Genomic DNA, 14,455 nt, shown 5'->3' on the forward strand with positions numbered 1-14,455 from the left:
TTCCACGTGGCCGGTGGACTCTGAGCCGCGTTGAGTTTGTGAGGAGGTGAAAACAACATGGAGTCCTCTGGTTGAACATCACTTCCTCCTGACGGGTCACATGGGCGGCAATCAGAAACAGGAAACAGGAAACACAAACTGATGCAGAGCTCAGGTCTCAAAAAGACAGCTGTCAGGATGAAGACACAGACCTCAGAGGACGATCCTGAGTCCTGAGGACTGAGGCCATTCACTTCAGATGTATGTAGAGACATGTCTGTGTTTATATTTACATTCTTCTCATCACTTTCTCTCCATGTTTAGAAAAAGAACATCGACAGTTAATATTCGTTCATCATTCGACTCAAACATCAGAAAAAAGACAAAGTCAAATTTCAAAGACTTTATTTTCCATGAAGCTGTTTCACATCAGGTCCCTGATTGCTCACTTTGATTACTGCAGTAATAATCCAGATGTCTGGTTGTGGACTTTCGTCGGCGCCCGTACTCTTCATCATCACCAGCGAACATCCAGGGAGAGATGGTGACATCTTATAAGTACCTGGGTGTTCATCTGAACAACAAACCGGACTGGACTCATAACACCACTGCACTTTCCAAAGAAGGACGGAGCAGACTCTATCTGAGGTCTTTGGGGTGCGTGGGGCACTCCTGAAGACCTTCTGTGACTCTGCTGTGGCCTCTGACATGTTCTATGGTGTAGTCTGCTGGGGGAGCAGCATCACTACAGCTGACAGGAAGAGGCTGGACAAACTCATCAGGAAGGCCAGCTCTGTCCTGGGACGCCCTCTGGAACTGGTGGAGGAGGTGGGGGGGGGGGGGGGGGGGGGGATGACAGCCAAGCTGTCCTCCATGACAGACAATGACTCCCACCCCCTCCAACACACACTCACTGCACTGAGGAGCTCCATCAGTGACAGGATGCTACGTCCAAAGTGTGTGAAGGAGCGGAATCAGCTGTCAGACTGTACAACAAAAACTGCTCCAAGTAATCAGTGAAATAAACATGTACATACAGTCTGTAAATACCAGTACAATTATTTATTTATTTATTTTTACAATTTTCTTTAGGATGACGTCTCTTTTTATTTTAAATTTTAAATTCCCACTCTTTTGTATACGTGTTGTTTTTAATTTGCATGCACTTGTTATATTACTCTATCTGCTTTGTTGATGCTGCTGTAATTTGGAATTTCCCCTCGCGGGACTAATAAAGGAATATTGAATTGCATTGAATTGAATTGCATTGAATTGAACAGCATTTAGAACAGTTTTGAAGTTTTTCCTTTTTCGTGATTTCAGAGTTGAACTGGGATTTTGGAAAATGAATCAAGTTCATCACTGAGTGTTTGTAAACTTTAGATAATGGAGATCATTTCACAGTAAAACTCTCAGATACTTCAGACGTGTTTCGTGTTCGGGTTCGACGTAATGACTCAGATTTGAGCTCCTTTCTTTCACTTCCATGAACTCCGTCTGCTGCTCGTGTGTGTTTGTCTGCATGTGCTGAATATGGAACTTTGATAACGAACTCGTCAAATTAAGACTCAAAGGAAGGATTTTTATGGAGACCTCAGAGTCTTTGATGGAGCGAGGCGGCTGCTGAGCGTCCGTGTCTTTAGCTCTCGTGTCTCTGAGAAACAAAGAGACCACAGGCGGATCTATCTCGTGCAGCTCTACGTCCTAATAGACCAATCTAGATAAACGCCAGCCGGATGCATTTATGCCGTAAAGACGCCACAATGAACCTACACACTGTACACAGACTCCACCTTACAGACGGTTTACACCACCTTATCTTCGTCCAATCAAAAGCTGCTCTGCTCTCACAGGGTGGAGGAGGCGCTGGGATCCAGAGCGAGTAGAAATACTGCAGTATAAACTACATGATTACAAGTAAAAGTCCTGTATTGAATAATTCCACTTCTATTTGTATGCGTCAACAGTAGAATGTACTTGAAGTATCAAAAGTAGAAGTACTCATAACTCAGGAGCTTGTACTCTGTGGTGACCCTGACCCCCTGTGACAGTACTCGTATTCTCCTGATGCATCAGTGTGTGAGCAGCTGTCGTACCTGTTCAGGTGAAGCTGGTTCAGAATACTAATTATTTCATTGGTAATTAACTCGTTCGTCGGTCTCAGTCTTTCATGTTTTACCGCCACGTGTTCTGAGGTGCTGCAGGTAAATACGATGTTCACGTGGAACGTCCTTTATGTCCACAGAAGACACAAACAACATTTTCTTTAAGTGAACAATGAAGTGATCATAAAAAACGTGAAACACTTTCATGATGTGGTCGATTGGAAAACTCTTAATGACGAGAGCAAAGAATTCAACTCATCCTGCGACTGCTGGAACAAAACGTCCACTTTAACAAGAACGGGCTTTATTTTCGGAACTATTTGATCTGTATTTATTAATAATAATAATGATGATAACAGGTTAAAAACACGAACACGAAGGAAAATAATGATGTTCTTATTAAAAGCCGTCACTTTTTTTTTTCTTTCTTTTTTTTTTACTGATTAAGATAATTATGAACCAATGAAAACTTATTTTAACTCTTAAAGTTTCTCTTATATTTATTATTTTGTTTTTATTCAAGACGTATTTTAAAACAGCTGAAGATGAAGACGAAGATGATGAAGATGAATCTAACAGATTGGTGCAGTTCTGTTTGCTTTCATGCTGCCTGTATGTAAGGTGGACTTACAGAGTCTCCAGGCTGAGCAGTCCATCGAAGCTCCTCCGGCCCAAACTGTGGATGCGGTTGTCATGGAGATATCTTGCGAAGAACAAAGAGAAAAAAGGAAAGACAGACTCCCTCACTGGCTTCCCACCTGTAGACGACGCTAATTGTTCTCACCGGGATACAAGATGGAGGCATTTAGCGACTAGCGTCCTGTTAGCACGCCCAAACGCAGGCGGGAGTTTGTTCTAAAGCTGCTTGTTATCGTGTCTGAACCCAGAGATACTCACAGCACCACCAGCTGGCGGAGGGCGGCGAACGCTCGGTCGGGGATGAAGCTGATGGTGTTGAGGGCCAGAGTCAAAGCCTGCAGCTCCGTCAGGTGACTCAGAGCGAGAACGGGAACCTCCGTCAGGACGTTATCATCCAGCCACAGGTGACGCAGAGACGTCAGGCCTTTGAAGGACGAGGCCGGCAGGCGGGAAATGACGTTAGCGTCCAGACGTCTGGAAGGGACAAGACAGAAGACAGAGAGGAGCTCAGCGGGACGGACGGTCACAGGACGGGACAGAGGAGGCCTGCAGCCAGACCACAATCTGAATCCCTGAAGAGCAGACCCTGCAGCTCAGAGGGTCCACACAGTTGAATGATTTGTGCCAGAAACAGCAGATTTTTGTTGTCATTATTCTGTTAAAGATGAATCAGTTTGACATTCGGACACGTGGAGCTCGTCCGATGTCTCGTCTCGGGGACGCTGAAGGACTGGGCCTGACGTGGCGGAGTACCTGGAGGTGTTTGTGCAGCTGTTCTCTGTGAGCGTTTCTGCTCCATCAGGGAGGTCCTCGCATTCTTTGGCTGCATGGTAGTCATTTATGGTGTTGACAGGCGCTGTGGGGACGCGGCGTCTGAAACCCTCCCGGCAAAACCACAAACAGGCCTGCGGTCGATGCCCGCCTCCAGCAAATGAAAACTCAAAAGCTGTTCTCTGTTGCATTTCAACAAATAAGTGTTAGATTTACTTATTCAGCTATAAGGAGGGAAAAAGACTAGAGGACATCCTAGAAAAGCCATTCAGCGGCAACAAGACAGCTAGAAGCTTTACATCACATGCACTACCAATGATTTCACCCCACAATGTCATCCATCCCTGTAAGCCAACCAATCATTGTTGGGCAACTCTTATGACATCATTCACCACATCATTCATCCCCACTGACCATGACCTTCACGGCGTCCAGGAGATTTCAGGCCACGCCTAAATTGCCTACCTCTTGTCAGAGCGGTAGAGCTCGACAGTCAGCACATCCAGGACGTTCCAGGAAGCGATGCTGATTCCCCAAACGGGCGGAGCAGAGCAATCATGGCTGACTCGCTGCTGCCAAAGGACAGGAAGAGGCAGCTGATGCAAGAGATCACACTGGAGCCCGCTGGAGATAAAGGGGTAAAAAAAAGAGAGAGATGGGGGAAACCAGCGACGCATGAAGAAAGAAAGAAACCCTGAAAATGAACATTAGCAGAAACATGTCTTTCTGCCATGTGAAGAGGTAAAACTCAGGTGTTCGCACAATTTGTGGCGAATGACAAGTTGCTTCTTCATTTTGGGGGTTTAGTGAAGGCGGCTCGTTTTGACCCAGAGGACAGGGTGTATGCAGAATGTGAGGACATCAGGAGGGGCAGAAAGAGACATCAGCACCACGGACAGCGTCCGCCGGCGCTTTACCTTTCTGTGGAAGCTTCACTGTAGCTTCAGATTTACTGTAACAGCCTCCATACGGAACACTGTGCAGGTTACAGGACATGTTAGCCAACAGGTGTGTGAGACACGTCACACAAACATTTGAAACATTCCGGTGTGAATTTGTCTGTTCGACCCACTTTTTCATGTCTCATGAATCACAGCAGATAGAATGACAAGTGACAGTGAAAACAAAAGGACGGAGGAACAATTGTTTTACACCACCTGCGCATCACTATCATTAAATCGTCATTGGTTGGCTTTTTATTCAGCTAATTATTTTGCAGAAGTTGACCAATATATTGAATCCTAACTGGAAACTTTTCACAGTTTTTGAGAGTTGCTGACTTAACTTCTGTATTATTTTGCTCCTCCGCATACTCTATTTAAATTAGGTTGAGGACACATTGGAGACACCAGTTCAATAAAGTGCAGTCCAGTACAACATTTCATTTTTGTGAACACACAATCAGTGACAGCAAAGCTGTGCTGCTGTTTCATGGCAATGCTTCACCTAACGATGAATGCTTATGAGTGTGTGTGGCGCTAATCAACTTTAACAATTCACATCAAATAGTTTTAGCTTTTATTGTTTTGTTTTGTTTTTTTTCTTAATGTGTGTGTGTGTGGGGGGGGCACTTTTTTTTTTTTTTTTTTTTTTCAATTTTAACATGCAGGAAAAACCGGAGCACCCGGAGTAAACCCGATGTCAGTGCAGTGATGACTAAAACGGTGGCATGTACAACGGAGCTGAGCCTGAAGACCGTCGACTCAAACGAGTCGAAGTCGAGTGGAAAACATCCCCAAACTGCCCATCTGACACACGAGAGGAATGTCTCATGATTGCTTGGATTGAAGTCAAAGCAGATGTAGTTATTACGAGGGTCAGGGTCAGAAATAGAATCTTAGGCAAGAAAACCAAAACAGCGGAGGAGGACGTAAACAAACCACCCAAAATGGAGAGAAAGTAAAACTATAAGTACTACTGCTGCTGTGCTGACGACAACAAAACGTGTGAAATCTAAAAATGGCTTCCAAATACTGATGACAAAGTTTGCGATTCTTAACAAAGACACGACATGAAAAACCGTTGTTCGTGTCGATGTAATGGCGAAAGTCATTCTTCCGAGCCTGGTTAGAGCTGCTGAAATTGCTGCTCTGGTGCCACAACTGAACGCTGCAATTTTGGCACGAGCTCTGGAAAACACTGTGGTCTCTTTGCCAACAGGCGGCGGTGTCTGTGGCTCAGGTGTCGTCAGTGTCTGTGGCCCAGGTGTCGTCGGTGTCTGTGGCCCAGGTGTCGTCAGTGTCTGTGGCCCAGGTGTCGTCAGTGTCTGTGGCTCAGGTGTCGTCGGTGTCTGTGGCTCAGGTGTCGTTGGTGTCTGTGGCTCAGGTGTCGTCGGTGTCTGTGGCTCAGGTGTTGTTGGTGTCTGTGGCTCAGGTGTCGTCAGTGTCCGTGGCTCAGGTGTTTCGTTGTTTTCCAACGCTCCGTCTTCCATTGTGCTCGAGACACCAGGGGACACAGGTGGACACGTGCCGTAAGCAGGAGCTGCAGGACAAAGACTCCTGTCACATTGAATTCTGTGAAGCAGAGAGTCAGTGGATGCGGAGGTGTTGTCCTCCTGTTCGCCCTCCTGAGTGTCATTAGCCAGAGATGCCATGAACGGAGAGTGTATGCCTGTATTCTGATGCAGCAGGCGGAGCTGGCTGAAGTCTGTCCGGACAGGTGACGGCACGTCTGGAGATGGTTCGTCGCCCTCTGCCGGGTTAGCATTCGGTGAACTGGGGCGATCAGGTCCCGGTTGGGATGTGCACCAGGACCTGATCCGGGACAGTCCGCGTGAGACACTTTGAAACGCATAATCACTCCACTGTTGTGTCGTGTGCAAATCAACCTGCGGCGAACGTGCGACACTGTGTGAGGAGCCAACAGGCAGCCTTGTGTTCGACCGACGGGAGGAAGTCAAATAGAAAACATCCCCAAACGGCCCATCTGACATACGACCGGAATATCTTATGATTGCCTGGAGTGCAGTCAAAGCAGCTGTAATTATTACGAGGGTCAGGGTCAGAAATAGAATCTTACGCAAGAAAACCAAAACAGCGCAGACGAGGACGTAAACAAACCACCCAATATAGATGAAAAGTAAAACTATAAGTACTACTGCTGCTGTGCTGGCGACAACAAACCGTGTGAAATATAAAAATGACTTCCAAATACTCACTATATTGTTTCTTAGCCTGATAACAAAGTTTGCGATTCTTGACAAAGACACGAAACGAAAAACCGTTGTTCGTGTCGATGTAATGGCGAAAGTCATTCTTCTGAGCCTGGTTAGAGCTGCTGAAATTGCTGCTCTGGTGCCACAACTGAACGCTGCAATTTTGGCACGAGCTCTGGAAAACACTGTGGTCTCTTTGCCAACAGGCGTTGGTGTCTGTGGCTCAGGTGTCGTCAGTGTCTGTGGCTCAGGTGTCGTTAGTGTCTGAATTCTGTGAAGCAGAGAGTCAGTGGATGCGGAGGTGTTGTCCTCCTGTTCGCCCTCCTGAGTGTCATTAGCCAGAGATGCCATGAACAGAGAGTGTATGCCTTTATTCTGATGCAGCAGGCGGAGCTGGCTGAAGTCTGTCCGGACAGGTGACGGCACGTGTGGAGATCGTCCGTCGCCCTCTGCCGGGTTAGCATTCGGTGAACTGGGACGATCAGGTCCCGGTTGGGATGTGAACAGGCGATCCACGGCTGTCTGTGGCTCAGGTGTCGTCGGTGTCTGTGGCTCAGGTGTCGTCAGTGTCTGTGGCTCAGGTGTCGTCGGTGTCTGGGGCTCAGGTGTTTCGTTGTTTTCCAACGCTCCGTCTTCCATTGTGCTCGAGACACCAGGGGACACAGGTGGACACGTGCCGTAAGCGGGAGCTGCAGGACAAAGACTCCTGTCACATTGAATTCTGTGAAGCAGAGAGTCAGTGGATGCGGAGGTGTTGTCCTCCTGTTCGCCCTCCTGAGTGTCATTAGCCAGAGATGCCATGAACAGAGAGTGTATGCCTTTATTCTGATGCAGCAGGCGGAGCTGGCTGAAGTCTGTCCGGACAGGTGACGGCACGTGTGGACGACGATCAGGTCCCGGTTGGGATGTGAACAGGCGATCCGTGGCTCTGGTGAGCCAGTGGACCAGAGTCAGACCAATCGTCATTGTTTTGGTTGTGGGAGTTCAATAAAGGGAAAATAATGCAAATATCGTTTGTCAAGTTTTTCCTCAAGAATCCAAAATACTGTGAATATGTGAAATACTTATACTACCAATCAGGGTGTGGAGTGAGAGCTGGAGGCATCAAAGCCAGGCTGAGCGTGGCTTTGATGCCTTTGATGTTCCTGCCGCAGACGTCACAGGCCTGCTACGTCATGGAGTGGCGCTTGAAGTGACGTCACAGTGTCTAAAGCATTTTTTGTTTGTTTTTGTCAAAGATGTTCCAAGGGTTTTGTTTGTTTGTTATTGCGGTGGGTGCACAGAGCAGAGAAGGGGGAGGTGGGCGGGACACGGAGCTACCTGCAGAGGAACGCAGGTGGCAGCAGGTGTTCAGGCCGGTGGAGTGAGGCTGGTGCACACCTCATTCCGCGTTGGTATGCAGGGAAAGCGGGCGTGCAGGAATAAGTGGTAGGCTTAGTTTTCTGTTTTTAATGTGCCTTGTGTTGTTCAGGTGGAATCTGTGTTGTTTTTACTGTCCGTGTATTTCACACCTGTTCGGATCCCCGCTGGGCTGAAGGCGGCTGGTGGTCCACGTTGAAACAGATCGACGTAGCAGGTATTTTAAAGTTTTAGTCGTGTAGTTTTTAACACGTGGCCGACATTAGTATGTATTTTGATCGTGTCAATAAACTGTTTGCTGGTGTTTGTTCCTCCGCAGGACATCTCGCCGTGGGACTGTTTTTGTTGATTTCATGTGTTTTTTGGAGGTTTTTTGTTCCGTCCAGTCCGCCGCTGCAAGTGTGCGGGTAGCGGGCAAAAGAGCTGGGTACTGCTTTTGGGGCGGACTGTTTTTTTATTGCCTTTATTTTTCGTTTGTTCGTCGTATTTTTTGTTCGGCCGGTTTCCTCGGGCGGTGCTTCAGGTGTGCTTCCCCTTTTTTGCAGTGTAACTGTTTTTGCACGTGTGTAAATCTTCCATCTAAACTTGGGGTTGGAGTATATTTACTTCGTGTCCAAGCCCCGTCAGCAGACTGAATCGGCTCCTGTCCAGGTGAGTCTGACGGAGGTGAACCACGGAGGCTCGGCGGGCTCATGGCTTATCCGACAGAGTCAAGCCGAGTTTCCTTGTAATAAATAAATAGTTTTTCGTACCTCATGGCAGGCGTCGTTCGTGTGTGTGTCAGCGGAGCGTGCTGTCTTCCTGGTAGGTGCACGAGCTGTGAGCTCTGGCATGTGTCATATTAATTACTTTAATTTTAAGGGGTGATTTAAGTTAAGTCTTACATAAACATACAGCTCCGTGAGGTTGAGCACGTGCTTTTTTCATAAAAAGTTGACTGTTTTTGGTTTTTTGTGTTCACAAAATGGCTAGTGTGTGGCTAACCTGCACTTTCTTTTTATTTTACATTTTATAGACGTGTGTGTGTGTGTGTGTGTGTGTGTGAGAGAGAGAGAGAGAGAGAGAGAGAGAGAGAGAGTACAACGCAGCTACACATAGACTTAGCTTTCAGATTGTATTGAGCAGTATTTCTTAATGTAGAATGGTTTTACAAAATAAGACTGCGTTTTGCTCATCACCGTAATTCACTGATGGTTATTAAAACTCTTGGTCAATAAATCAGAAATCAGAATTCAACCAACCACATTTTATTCTTACAATGATAAAAATGTGCAGTTTATCAAAACATTTCAACTTTTTCTGTCACAAATAGAATTTGAAGAAAATAAAACTGTGGCCTCTGTACAATCAAAAATACAAGTTTGGCCTCTGTTTTAGAAATAAACATTAGTGCATGTGAATAAAAATAAAAACAATCCAACACATGGGCTGTAGAGAGCTGACTGCCACTTCATCGATCACAGGAAACAGTTCGGGACAATAAACCAACCGGAGTCATCACGCTGTGAATGCTTTGTGACACAGAAGCGGTCGAGTTTTAAGGTCATTTAATCATTACAGTAACACTGTTATTCCAGCGTAGCGTTCTCCACCTCAGCCGTGGATTCAGCACTTTGAAGCAGGTGCTGGAGCTCACCTGTCGGCTTTGTTGAAGGACTTTACGCTTGTTGACAGTTGGCCACTTCTCCAGGAACTATGCAGAGACTGCATCAGCAAACTTCATCATGTCATAACTGAGAATTTAAAAAAAAAAAAAAATCACACACCTGTCAGCGCTTCGGACTGACGGAGGATCTTCTTTTGTCCCTCTGAGGCTTCCTTTGAACAAACTTCAGGCTCCGTGCCAGATACCCGCTCCATCTTCGTCACTGTAGTCGTGCTCCTGAAGTTAAGAACGTTATTTGGTTTAAATGAGCAAACTGAATTAATGTTATATACATATTGTTTGTTTCTTTGTTTGTTTGTTTGTTTTTACTGTGCTGCTCTTTACTGACTCTAAAATCCGAGATGACAGAGAAAAGTGAAAAGTGAGCCATAAATAGATCAGACTTTGTTTGTGATGTGCGTGCAGAGCGAGACGTGCCCGTAGGATCAGCCAGGACTGGGACCAGGAGCTGATGCCCTGCGCAGTCCTCTTTGACCCGCCGTGAAGGGCCGCGAAGGGCCGCGAAGGACCGCGAAGGGCCGCGAAGGACCGCGAAGGGCCGCGAAGGGCCGTGAAGGGTCGCGAAGGACCGCGAAGGGCCGTGAAGGGCCGCGAAGGGCCGCGAAGGACCGCGAAGGGCCGCGAAGGACCGTGAAGCAGCCTGCACAGCTGCGATGAGCTGGACGAGTGTCCTCCGCTGGCTTTGCTGTAGCAGGACTGATGTTGTGGTTTCATCAGAGTCTGCCTCGTCGTCTCCACTGGAACTCACAAAGCAGCTGCTTGAGGGGAGCTCAGCCAGTCCATCGAACATGTAAGACTTTATGGGCACGGTTCACATTGAACATTACGTGATGAAGATGAAAACCCATCAATACTACTACAAAAATACTTTTTGTTAATGACAAGAGGAATGCACAAACTTCACATTACATTTCATGAGGCTGACTATAGATCCATAAGGTGTGGGACAGGTGAGCACAAAACGACTTCAAATCATCAAAATAAGAGCAATTTAGCAGATCTATCTCTAATTTCACAGACTGTGACACATGTTAGAGGACAGCTGGGGCTGTGAGGACGAACGATCTGCTCTGAACTCGCCGTCAGGATTTGGGCCTCGGGATAAACAAATCTCCAGCACACCAGGTCAGAAGAAAACCAAACACCTCCTCATCGACTTCGCTCTCTGATTCATCGCAGGCAGTTAAGTCCAATGTTGGGATGTCAGATTTCTTGACAACTTTGAAGACCCGAAAAAAAAACAAAAAAAACAGATTGCACAAACGTATTCATGAATCTTGTGTATTTGCAGAGGATCAAAAGATCGTCTTCAACAGCATGAACCCACGTTTGAATTCAAATGAATCCAGAGTCCTTTGGATTTTAGGTGGTCTACGACGTGGCTGCTGCCTCAGTTTCAGTACAATCACAGTATGTCTCAACAGACAGTAAGGACTGAAAACAGCTTGTTTTCATACAAATGAGCGGCTCCGAAAGCAAACAAATCTCTGATCTTTTTGGTCCTGGGAAGGCGTTTATCTGAGAACTTCATGACGAGTATTTCGCAGAATGTTCTGTTACTAAAGTTACTGATAGCTGCAGTCCTAATTCTGACAGTGAGGTCGATACAGGAAACACTGTGATGATTAAAAAAACACATTATTGACCAATGGTGGAAGTAACTAATTACATCTACTCAAATAACCAAGTTTTTGAGGGTTACTTCAGCTTTTCTGAGTATTTTTTCAGAGTCTGTAACGTCACGTATATTTAAGTGTGTGTTACATCAATGTACTTCGTTACTTTTTAAAATCATCAGTGAGTACTGTGTACAACTTGCATCTTGTAACCAACAACACTATGTGATCAGAACTGGGCCTGCGGTAACCCCAACATACTGACCAACCAAAATAAATAAATACTGTACAAACTGCAGCAGATCCAACTGAGCAGAACACAGCAGCAGAAAGAAGGAACGGAGACTCCAGATTTGGAGAAAACTGAAACCTTTAATTCGATGTTGCTATTCATAATGCATTAGGCAACAGTTAGAAAGCAACTGATTCTCAGAAGTGTGAGGACAACACTGTTATTTTAGTATTATTTTAACAGGAGTAATAATAAGATAAGATAAGTTATACCTTTATTAGTCCCACAGGTATTACAGCAGCAAACATAGAGGGCGTCAGTAAAAAGGACATTAAATATCAAAATGCTACTTGTAATTCAGTGGTATTTAGGTAAAATAACTGCTCTTGTATCCGAGTATATATTTTCAGGACTCTTGACATCAGTATTATTAGCTAATCTGAGGCGTCTAATAAAGTCCACTACATGGATCTTTCCTAAAATAGAATATCTGCATTAGTGCACACGTTCTAATAAACATGCATGCAGCGGAAAATCACACTGAGTTGTGCCAAATATAAACTAACATCCCAGGTACGTGAACATGTCCTCAGACAAACTGTGCACCGTCACACCTGCCTGTCCCTGATATATTTGGCAGCTCTTTGTCTGATTCGTGGAAAACGTTGCTCACTTCCTGTTTTTCTGTCATCGACGGCATGAAGCAGCGCTCTGGATGTTTGACCTGAAGACGATAATAATAATTGTCTGTTGTTGTGACATAAGTCCACGTGTGAGGTCGGCCTCGCGTGGCAGTACTTGAAAATACTTGAAGTACTCTTCAGAATCTTTTTCACGTGGCCGGTGGACTCTGAGCCGCGTTGAGTTTGTGAGGAGGTGAAAACGACATGGAGTCCTCTGGTTTAACGTCACTTCCTCCTGACGGGTCACATGGGCGGCGATCAGAAACAGGAAACAGGAAACGTCAACACAAACTGATGCGCAGCTCTGTCCAGGCTCAGGTCTCAAAAAGACAGCCGTCAGGATGAAGACACAGACCTCAGAGGACAGACTGCGGAGGACGATCCTGAGTCCTGATCCTGGATCAGTCTCCAGGCCGGACTCATCCTCAGCAGGATGGAGACGAAGATGAAGGACACACTGAAGTGAAGCAGCCACAGAGACGAGTCCAGACAACACGTCCACGGACCTGCGGGTGCAGCAAACAGGAAGTCTTTACGTGTCAAATGTAACGAAACGGGACAAAATGTTACAAAATGTTACAAAATGTAACAAATTGAGTTCTTGAAGTTTTGAATGCAGCAGTTTTTTTTTCAGTGACGTTCTTTTGCTCCTGGAATCATTTGGTCAAAGAGCAGACTGCGTTTCTTCTTCTGTGGTGGATTTCTGCCTGTGTGTATTTGTGCTAAATGGCTGCTCTGGAGAGAAGAAGCAGAGCGTTCACTGCTGCTGTTTTCCACCTTGAAACACCTGGAAAACATGTTGCAGGCTGCAGGTTGGTGCTTACCGCTGCTGTCCACACAGTTGGAGCTTGAAGACGTTTCGCAGCAACGAAACGCGCAGCAGCAGACGAACCGCAGCGCCGACACCCTGCAAACCAAACGCAACCGGCCAATCACAACAGGCACGCGTAAAGACAGGAAGTGACGCTTTTACCTGAGTGTGCGCTGTTACCTGTGCGGGTGTTGGTGGGAGAGTCTCAGCTGCAGGTTTCCAGACTGTTTCAGCGGTGTGAGACTCGTCAGAGAGGTGGAGGACAGCCGGTTGGAGGACAGATCGCTGATGGAGACACAGAGACACCTTCACAGTGCAGTGTCCTCACCATGATGACCTGTCCCACCCTCCCCTGTTGGTTCTATCACTCCCATCACCTCCACTGTGAAGGGTCAAACCTGTGGACTGTCAGAGACCTGCTGGACATGATGCACCTGCCGTCCTGACTGAGGACTGTCCACCAAAACACCTTTTCCTATTTGTCCAGAGAGGGAAAAAAGGGCGGAGGCCCAGCTGTGATGGACAGAGAGACACTGAGGGCAGAAACGTGGACGGAGACTCATTTCTTTTGAAATTCTTGGCCTCGTTTCCGTCCACAGGTCTCCTAAATGATCGTCCCCTCTCTCTTATGGAGGACAGTCGCTCAGTTTGTCCCACAGAACCGTGATCAGCCAGACATTTCAGACTGATTTCAAATCTCCCATCTTTAAGCACATTTTTGGAGAGTGTAGTTTTTAATCAGCTAAGTCGTTTTTACTCTCAAACACTGGATTAGAAACGTTTCAGTCAGGTCTTAGGACACATGACAGCACAGAGACAGTCCAGCTACAAGCAGTGAACGATGTCAGGACAGGGGGACGGACACAGACCGCTTACATGTGCAGAATCTTCCTGCAGCTGCTGAAGCTGGGCAGACTCTGGATCAGGTTATTGGACAGATCCCTGCAGACAGACAGACAGACTCAGTAACAAACACTGTCCTCATGTCCACTGTCACAACATGCAGACATGTGTGGACAGTCACAGTGACGATGCTGCAGGAATCGACTTGATCTTATTTGTGAGCCGCGTTGACGTGTCGATGCTGGTGAATGTCTCCATAAACATACAAAAACCCCCATGAGAGTCAATGAGACGTGAGAGGCGTCTTACAGTTTGAGCAGGTGGGGCAGCTCCTCACAGACGCTGTCAGGTAAGGTGGAGATGTGGCTGCCTGTGATGGAACTGAACAGTCAGAAGAAACAGTCAGTAAACTTCATGCGTGGACCGGACGGCCTCTAAGCCTGAACTCTGATGTTCCTTCAGCCAGGCTGCGTTCATGAACCTCTTCACGTCAGCGTCTCTGATCGCTTCACTCGGACCTTCAGATTCATTGATTATATCTATTATTACACAATGACATCATATTTGTCAGGCTGTCCCGCTCTGATGAAGAGGATG

This window comes from Chaetodon auriga, chromosome 6 (assembly GCF_051107435.1).
Source record: "Chaetodon auriga isolate fChaAug3 chromosome 6, fChaAug3.hap1, whole genome shotgun sequence".
NCBI lineage: Eukaryota > Metazoa > Chordata > Actinopteri > Chaetodontiformes > Chaetodontidae > Chaetodon > Chaetodon auriga.